At 41.2% G+C, this 9,999-nt stretch overlaps 1 long non-coding RNA gene across 1 annotated transcript; it reads left to right on the plus strand.

Moving 5' to 3' along the window:
- Positions 1–7,409: 7,409 nt before the first annotated feature.
- LOC112180008 lies at positions 7,410–7,914 on the plus strand. The gene is made up of 3 exons (XR_002928027.2): positions 7,410–7,496; positions 7,573–7,680; positions 7,778–7,914. It is a non-coding gene; the product is annotated as an uncharacterized LOC112180008 (long non-coding RNA).
- Positions 7,915–9,999: the final 2,085 nt, after the last annotated feature.

Below are 9,999 nucleotides of genomic sequence, written 5' to 3' on the forward strand. Positions count from 1 at the left end.
CTCAATACGACAGTGATGGAGTGGAGAATGTGTATGAGGAAATCCCAGGGAACTATTATGGGATTGATCAAGCGAGCAATCCAATCAAGATAATAGCTTTGGCAAAGGATGTGTTCGCACCAGCGCTTACTCTTCAACAGCCCAGTTTTCCCCCGACCATTCGCCTTGGGGAAGGAACAACAATTGTTAGCCAAGCTGCACCTGTTTTGCAAACCTCTCGCCAGACTGTGGTTGCACCTCCCCCTCCTGGTCCAGATTATGTGAGACGCGAAGAGGTAGAGGAGATGATCAGATTGGCTAATCCTAGGGCCCACCTCAATGAGGTGTATGAGGGGCCGTTCTTGCCATATATAATGCGCGCGCCATTTCCCAGAGGCTATAAGAATATCATATTTTCTACTTTTTCAGAAAAAGATACAGAGAATGCGACAACTCACCTGGCCAGGTTTAAAGTACAATGCGGCCAGTACCAGAATGATGATAGTCTCAAATGCAAGATCTTTAGCGCTTCTCTATCTGGAGTCACCTTTACGTGGTTCTCCAAGCTTTGACCGGGATCAGTTGCAAATTGGCCAGCGATGGAAAAGTTCTTCCTAGAAACCTTCGGAGCTATAGAGCCTGAGGTTGATTTGGTGTCCCTGACCCAAATGGCCCAATAGCCCACTGAGTTTGCTGTTGCTTATCTTTAGCGATTCCAGATTCAGAAGGCCAAGCTGAACATGGTGTTGCCAGAAAGGGAATTAGTTAAATTGGCAATCAAGGGTTTGGAACCACGCCAACGAAAGAAGCAACATGACAGCATGATCAAATCAATGGGAGATCTTATTACTAAGGTAGGCAGGTTTGAGCACCTTCTTAGAGAAACAGATGCCAGGAAGAACGTGTCCAAAGGAACGTATATCCCCGGAAAACACGGTATAGTGGCTGTCTTGAACTACTAGCCAGCCACCTATGATCCCTATTATCAAGGTGAAGAAGTTTTCCAAGAAGAAGATGAGGATGAGGAGAATGATGTATCTACCTTCGAGTTGACTGGAAGGAAGAGCTCTGCTCTCAAACAGCTGAACTAACTAAGGATCTTGTCAAACTCAAGTTTATGGCCTTTACCAAACTTGAATTCGTGACATATACATATGATGCCAATAAAGTGCATGAGATTTTGGATGAGATGATAACCGCGAAGATGGTGAAGACAGATTTTGGACCCTTCCCCAGACCAGAATAGCTAAAAGGGAAGAAGTATTGCAAGTTCCACAACTTGTGGAATCATAACACGGCTGACTGTGTGAAGCTGAAGGATCAGATTTAGGTCTGGCTCAATAATGGTAGTTTGTAGGTGGAATCTCCAGCGACCGCGGTAGCACTGGTGGATCTAAACCCTTTCCCAGACACCGGGATCAACATGGTCGATGTGTCTTGGAACAGAAAAGGGCAAAGGAGGCTAACTCTGGACGTGCCTACTGAGAGTCAGAAGGATGAAGAAAAAGAGACCCCAGCGCAGAAGAAGGCTAGACCTATCAGTGAGGCCTCATCAGTGGTTCTATGCTTGTGATGCAAAGAGGAGTGAGGCATCCAAGTGTCGCATGAAGAGGTTGAGCAGACATTTCGTTTTGGCTTATTTCCGCCAATCCAGTGGGCTTTGCCTTTTCAAAATTTCCAACCTTCTAGCCCTAGAGTGAAAGACAGAATAGAATCATCACCAACTCCAAGGGATTCCAACCTATTCCAGAAATTGAAGGCGGCCCCGGCCGAAAAGAAACAAGATGAGAAGGCTGGAAATGAGCGCAAAGATATCCTGACTAAACCCTACATCCCGCCTTCTTCAACATCCTCTATCAAGGAGGGTAAATGGTACACCATAGAAAAGGGGAAATCTATAGAGATAAGCCCTTCTAAGAAAAGGAAGCTGCAGCGCAGGTTTGGAGAAGCCAAATTAACGCTTGAGGCTTTGGATCAAGGCCTGATTAAACCTTCACAATTAATTAAATCTTCTGAGCAGTATCAAAGGGAGATGGAGGCGCTAGCCGCTAATCCTTTAGTGGCTCCCTGTAGCTTTCAGAAACAAGCAAGTTTGGCGTCAGGGACATCCAGGCCCAATGTTTTTTTTGCAAGATTACTAAGGAGAAGACACCACTACTAGCTAGGAAGGACAGCTTGCCAACCAGGCGGCCAAGTGTCCGACGCAGGCTGTTTCATGACGATCCCGAACCCAATTCCTTAGTTTTTGAAAGACTGGGGGGCAAGGATCAATCCATAGAAACCTTGCAATGGAGACTTAAGAAAGTTCAAAGCATAGTGGTCACGGCCCCAAAAGAGGTTCCAGCAGCAGAACAGAAGCCAGATCCATCAAAGCAGGTTCCCGTGGTGCAGAAACCAAAGCAGGATGAGACGAAGATCCCTGCAGAATAGTCTTTGGTTGCTTTGGTCACTAAACAGTTCAACTCAGAGATTCCGGTTGATGAACCCAAACTCAACCTTGATGAGAACATGGACGAGACTGAAGTGTTAGACACCACTTGCGGAATGGTGTATATGTTACCCACCAAATACGCTCTCCTAGTCGCCATGTAGGAGTGTGTAGAAGTTGAGGGAAACAGCAAGCAACCGCTGCAAATTACTTCAGCAGCAACGACAGTGGTAGAAGATGCGGTGTTCCTTAAAACTGAAGATGCTAACAGCAAGGGTTTCTTCATGAGCTTCACCAGACCAACTCCTGCTATGGTACAACACATGAGGCCTTTGTATATCATGGCGGAAATTGATGGAACCAAGGTTAGCAAAATCATGATCGATATTGGAGTCGCTGTTAACATCATTACTACAAGGACTATGCAGTTGCTTGGGATCAAGAAAGAGAAGGTCTAGTCTACCTCATTAACACTGAAGAACTTCACAGGTACTGCACTGGGCCTACTGTTCCTGCTTATCAAGGTCGGTCCCGCTGTTTATGCCTTCTTCGTAACAGACTGTTACGTAGCCTACAACGCCATTTTGGGCAGAGACTGGATTCATCGGAGTTATTGTGTTTCGTCTACTTTCCACCAGAAACTGATTATGTGGAATAGGGTGACAGACAAGGCTGAGGTGATTAAGGCCGATCTTCACCCTTTCCCTGTTTCTACAAATTATGTAGATGCCAGGTACTACTTAGAGCCAATTACTCCATTGTAGGTCAGTGGCATCGGCAACAAAGGCCGCCCTACAGGGGTGATGGCCTCCGAATTGGCACAGTGGGGGCTCATGCTCACGAAAGAAGACCTGGCCACGCTGTACCACACACACACTGAATAATTAATGGATTACGACCTTCCAGAGGAAGGGATAGAGGCTTTCCACTCTTTGTACGACAGGTTGTCTTCGTACTTGGTGGAAAAAGTGGCTTACGATCGAGTCGTGACATTAGAGGTTGTTAATGAAAAGTTCTCTTACCATGACGAGGTAGAAGAGGAAATTCAACTAGCACCAGCAGCGCTAGACGACACTCCTCCAAAGGTTAGAGATCCCACTTAGAAAATCAATCTGGGAATGACTACTGAGCCCATAGAAGTGGCTATTAGTACATGCTCGAGAAACAGAGGCTCACCGATTTGCTATTGGAATTCAAGGATTGCTTCGCGGAAAAATACGAAGACATGTCGTGCCTATCTCCTGACTTGGTTTGCCACCAGCTACCAACATTACTTGATAAGAGGCCTGTGAAGCAAGAACCACAAAGAATGAACTCGGAGACTCATGTGTTGGTCAAAGAGGAAGTTGAAAAGATGCATAAGTCCGGCATCATCAGGGTGGCCAAATATAACCAGTGGCTGTCCAACATAGTGCCTGTTTGCAAGAAAAATGACAAAATGAGGGTCTGTGTGGATTAGAGAGACCTTAATACGGCTACCCCCAAAGATCTCTATCCCATGCCGGTCGCAGATATGTTGGTAGATGCAGTAGCAGGATAAGAACTGTTGTCCTTTATGGACGAAACCGCAGGATATCACCAGATTCCAGTGGCGAAGGAAGATAAGCACAAGATCGCGTTCTGTTGTCCTGGTTTCGCGGCAGTTTTTGAATATGTGGTCATGCCCTTTGGTCTGAAGAATGCTGGGGCCACTTATCAAAGAGCTATGAACCTGATCTTCCATGACATACTTGGCAAGATCTTAGAGGTTTATATCGACGATGTGGTTGTGAAGTCCAAAAAGCGAGGAGACCACTTTGCAGACCTTAGAAAGTCTTCGAGGGCATGCGATTACACAAATTAAAGATGAATCCTGCCAAGTTCGTTTTCGGAGTTCAAGCAAGTGACTTTCTAGGTTTCATTGTCCACAAAGGGGCATTGAGGTCCCTGACACTACTACAAAAATTGAATCAGACAACACCCTTCAGACGACAGTATGCAATTTTCTGTCGTGTGATTGAGTGTGTGTGTGTATATATATATATATTTTCAGATCATTTATGTAAGAGCTGTTGTGTGATAGGGACTTAAAAATTAGTTCAGACGATGTTTAAGATAAAAACTGTTGTGTGACGCTAAAAAAAATTGAGCGGCAAGTTTCCCACCGTGTTAGTGGTGCCAGACCCCATATGAAACCCAAAATTTTCTCCAACTATTATTGATTAGACAATGAGAAATAATATAACTGTGGTCTGATCAAATATTTGACAAAAGGGAAGGAGATTTCCCACCACCATTTTTCCCCAACTCCCCAAATGGGGAAGTCAAGTTTACACGAGACAAATCCCAAATTTAAAACTTGTGCATTCAGACCACATTATTTTTAATTTCTGTTGTGTGAGTCCTTGTCTAAATTGATAGGGCATGTCCAAATGGGCTTGAAACCATAACACTTAGACAAAAAAATAACAAAACAAAACCAAAACCAAATCCTCTCTTGACACAAACCCGACCTCATCACTCCTCTCGATAGCTAGTGAAACCTCCTCTTCACTCGCGTCTCACAAAACCAAAACCTAGCTCCTCTTGACTCATGCCTCACCAAAACCCAAACTAAAATCAAATCCAATTGAAAGCTTGACTGTAGATAGCCCTAAACCCGAAATCTCATCTTTCATTCTCAAAAACAATACCCAAGAAGCTGCGGTGCGATTAAGGGATTCGGTTCGAGTACTTGATAAGGGTTCGGGTTCCTGCCTTGGTCCATTGAAAGGGACACTCAGGTAATCACCTCTCTTTCCACTCAATCTCTCTTCATTCTGAAGTCTTCGAATAGTTGATATTCTATGGATATGGCTAGTGAATGTTGGGTTGAATGTGAATCTGATTATTGGGTAATTGTTTTGCATGATTTTTCATGGAAAGGGTGTTTCTTTAATCGGGATTCTGGGTTTTACTCAGTGTTCTAAAATACGGGCGCTGGAAGGTGGATCTCCGCTGCGATTAATACCAAATCGTTTGAGGTGGGCTGCGGGGGCGGTGCTAGGCGGGTTTGAATATATATATTTGTTTTTTTTTTCCCATCTCTGTCATTGTTCTGGCTTAGTCTCTCCTTCAGAATCAGTCGTCGTTCTCTCCTTCAATCCAAAACCCAGCAATTCACCACACCACTAGTCGCTCGTGCTTCTCTCTCTCTTAATCTTGGCTTGTCTTTCTATATCTCTTCAATCAGATTCTCTCTCTCTGTCTCTACCTCTATCTCTCTCTCTACCTTTCTCTCTCTCTCTCTCTCTCTCTCTCTCTCTCTCTCTCTCTCTTCTAGTAATCTGGTGATCTTCTATTCAAAGTTTCGTTCTTGTTCTGTGTTATTTCTTTTTATTTATTGGGTGTCTAATATGGATCATATGATTGGGTTTCTGAAATCTTTGTTTCTTAATTGCTCTTAGGTACTAAGGAATTGTGAAGGAGTTGTTGATTTGATTGTGTAGTTTAGTAGATTTTCAATCGACACTTTTCATTGATCCATTGTTTAAGAGTGTGGGTGGTTTTGAGGGAAAACATGGTACAACCAAGTAATGCTAGCTCTGATTATAGAGTAGAAGGGCGGATTACGAGGGGGAAGGAAGAGATATAGAGGAAACCAGACAAAGAAAGAGGAATTAGAAGAGTGATAATATGGGTGGGTATTAATGATAGTGTAGGAGCTCAAACAAAGAGCAATCTGTCTCTTAAGACTACCTTTAAAAAAGGGAAAAATCCTTTGGGGTTGTGGTGTGAGCTGTGAGGTGGGTGGTATGGATGGAAGGAAATAATAGGATATCTGATGCAGAGTTTGTTTCTGTGGTGTTTTTTTAGTTTGTTTTTCTTTCTTGTGCTTGTTTCCTTGTTGTTTATGGATCACATTTATATTTGAAAAGTCTTAAGAGCCTGGTAGACATTTTGTGGTGTGTTTATAAACGAAATTTGTGGTTAAAAAGTTTGATGTTTTCAGGCTTCTTACTCCAATCTATTCCGGTGCTTGTGACTAGATCTTTAAGCAAGGGGGCTGAACTGTGACTACCATATATGATGTCATTACCCTTTCCTGAGGCAGTTTTTATTTTTTATTTTTTCTTTTCAGGTTAGTTTGATGAAAATAACCTAAGAATAAGACTAAAGGTACCCTTGAGTGGTTGATACATCGACCAGTCTGTTTTGATCTTCTTACTCCAAATTACTCCTATGCTTGAACTGGATCCTTTGAGACCAGGGTGTCCAACTATCACTTGCATAAACAATACCAGTGATGAGACAATTCTTTTTCTAGATATATATTCCTGTCTTTTGTTTGAGAACTTGTTGCTGATATTGTGATACCTTAACTCTCACTTTTGGACTGTCGTCTTTTGAATTCTAGAATGTATCAACGATGGACTTGATAGTGAATTCTAATTCCTAGAATAAATTCTACAAGCAATTATATTTCAGTGCTTGTATTATAATAGTGTTTGGTTGAATATGTTTCAGTTAGTTTTCTCTACTCATTGTAAGTGTTCCATTTTTCATATTATTTTACAACATTTTATGCCTTTGCAAATTGCAGCTAATAGTTCTGATCAAACGAAGGATCAGGATCTACTATCTCACCCGTTGAAGAGCCTAGCCAATCTTGCTAGTACAGTTGATGGGAGAAACATATCTGCATTACTTCAGGCATCTCAAGGTTTACCTAACACTGGGTCTTCCATCAAGACTGCACAACAGGTTCCAGATACGGTTTCCAACATCTTTGAACCCGGTAGGCTTTCTGTTTCTGCCTCAAGTATGGATGATTGTGTTATTATTGAGGAACCTTTAAGGCCCATAGGACAGCGCCCGATATTACTTGCATCAGATATGCAAAAGCGAAGATCTTCAGTTGATGGTGATCTTGGAAGTCAAATTACTTCAGCATGCACAGTTTTTTTTTTTTTTTTGATTGAAAAGCTAGTAGTGAATGTGTGTGGAGTCTTAACTACTCTTTTTTTTTTTTTTTTTTTTTTTCTGCAAAATATCAGAATCGCACAGACCACATTGTTTTAAACTCTTTGGAAAAGACCCGAATGAACTTCCATTTGTTCTGCGATCACAGGTAATCTTGTGTATGTACTATTCAATGTAACTTGGTGCATATATAGCATGGATTTATGATTACTTTGATTATCCAGATTATCGACTGGTTATCCCATAGTCCTACAGAGATTGAAAGCTATATAAGGCCAGGATGCATCATTTTGACAATTTACCTCCGTCTAGAAAAATCCACGTGGGAGGAGGTGTGCTTCTGTTATGATGTCGGAATGTAGATTGCTGATTTATTTATCAAGAAGATCTCTATTTCATCTCTTCCTTGTTTGTTATGTGTGTACACAGCTCTGCTGTCATCTGGGATCCAGTTTGCAAAGACTTTTAGATGCCACCAATGATCCTTTCTGGAGAATAGGATAGGTGTATACTAGGATGCAACATTTTGTTGCATTTATGTACAATGGTTTGTTCTTTTAAACCCTCTCACTGATACTTACCTTTTCATGTATTATAGAATACATATACACGTGTGGTACACTCATGTATTTAGTGGCCTTATAAGTTCTTTCTGTTTAACAGTTCTATTTTAGTAATTCAATTATATATATCCTAATGTGTATTTGGATTGACCAAACTGATTATGTTATGAAAGATAAAACATTTTGACTAGTTATGTCTGACCTGCAGGTCAAGTTGTCTTAGACACAACCTTACCTCTTAAAAGCCAAAAAAGTTGCCGGATATCAAGCATTAAACCTATTGCAGTCTCTTTATCTAAGAGATCTTAATTTGTTGTAAAAGGCTTTAACCTTCCTCATTCCACCACAAGGTATTCTTCATCTTACATTTGTGCCTCATTACTTTGTTCCCGTAAGCCTACTGATTTTGCAAACGTTCTCATTTTAGATTCTATTTCAGATAAATGGGAAAAATACTTGATCTTATATCTTTTACAGGTTACTATGTGCTCTAGAAGGGAAGTATATGGCCCAAGAAGCTTGTGATGACATGATGGATGGTGCTGATACAACTGTTGAGCATGATGAGCTACAGTGCATCAGATTCTCCTGGTCTATACCAAATGTTACTGGGCGAGGATTCATTGAGGTAATGCCATATGTTCATTTTGATTTCTATCTTTAAGTTGAAGTGAGCTCAGCTCTTGTTAGTAGATTTGTTAATGCTTAAGACTTAGCGGTAGCCAAATCTTGTTTAATGCTGATCTGATGGGCGGATCGCTATTTGTGATGTTCTCAGAGCTTCCGCTACCTGTCAAGTAAAATACAGAGGGCATCAGAGGTAGACCGCGTTGGGCGGTCTTCTCTTCTCCGATGCCTAAGTTAGTCAATGTATTTATGTTGACAAAGTAAGTAAGTAGTAAACGAGTAATTAATGAGGAGAGAGGAGAGAACCTTTTATAGGTGAGGAGGGAGCTGATCTTCTCCATGTTTTCGATGTGGGACTGATATGCTTCAGTTCCCAGCTTATGGAGCTTCTGGTACTGTCTTGGCGCGGCGCGTCAGCGGTGATCTGGGGGTACGCCGAGGCTCAGGTGGTAGCCTGTTTTGCTGTGTTCCCATAGGTCACTCCTTTGGCGGGAGTTGGTACCGTTGGCGGTAGCATAAGCGTGGCTCATTATAGCTAATTATGCTTGCAAATGCCTATGTAAGTACAAGATTGTATTAATTTTGTTTATAAAGTGACAAACAATGCAGCTATTTTGTGATGAGATATATGAGGGATATCATCCATGATACAAACTTGTCATTTGCAGATAAGGTAACTGAAAGTTTTCACTTTGAAAATGACAAGTCTGCATGTTTGCCATTAGCTTTCAGAATAGTCTTGTTTAAGTTTATCAAATGGCATGAGTAGTTTAATTCATTGTGACTTTTAAACTGTTACGTGCAGTGGGCTAGGAGAGCCAACCATGTTTATGGTCAAGTGGAAATTGATGAAGTGCGTAATGAGATCGCAAGTTATGTGGTGAAGGACATCTTCAAGCTGTAAAGTATGTAGTTACTCATGCCGTAGAAGCTCTGAAGTGAAATAGGGAGAAAATGTGTTTTTGTGCTCCGAAGTGACAATTAAAAGTACATTTCTGGACCTATTTTGTTAGTGGAGTAGTATAGATGTGCTCCATCTTTTGGTATTGGAGTATTATAGATATGCTCCTTATTTTGCATTGTCTAATCCATTTAGGTACAATTATGTGGATTATAACAATATTAGATATAATATATATTGGTAATTACTGTTTATTTGGTGATTTTTGATTTAATTATTAAATGTGAATCATACAATCAGGACAACAAAAAGCAAAAAATGTCGTATGAGTAGATTTGTTACTCATATCATTGTTGGATATCAATTCAGACAACATGAATGAATCAAAAGCATTGTCCAACGCGTTACACCACAACTTTGTCGAGTACAAAATGTTCACAGCATCCACAAAACACAAAACTGTCGTCTGAATTCAAAATAGATTACTGATGCGATAAAAAAATAGTTGTTTGAATGTAAGTCACACAATGGCTATACGAAAAAGCGACTTCTTAATTGGA

Source organism: Rosa chinensis, chromosome 7 (genome assembly GCF_002994745.2).
Source record: "Rosa chinensis cultivar Old Blush chromosome 7, RchiOBHm-V2, whole genome shotgun sequence".
Lineage (NCBI taxonomy): Eukaryota > Viridiplantae > Streptophyta > Magnoliopsida > Rosales > Rosaceae > Rosa > Rosa chinensis.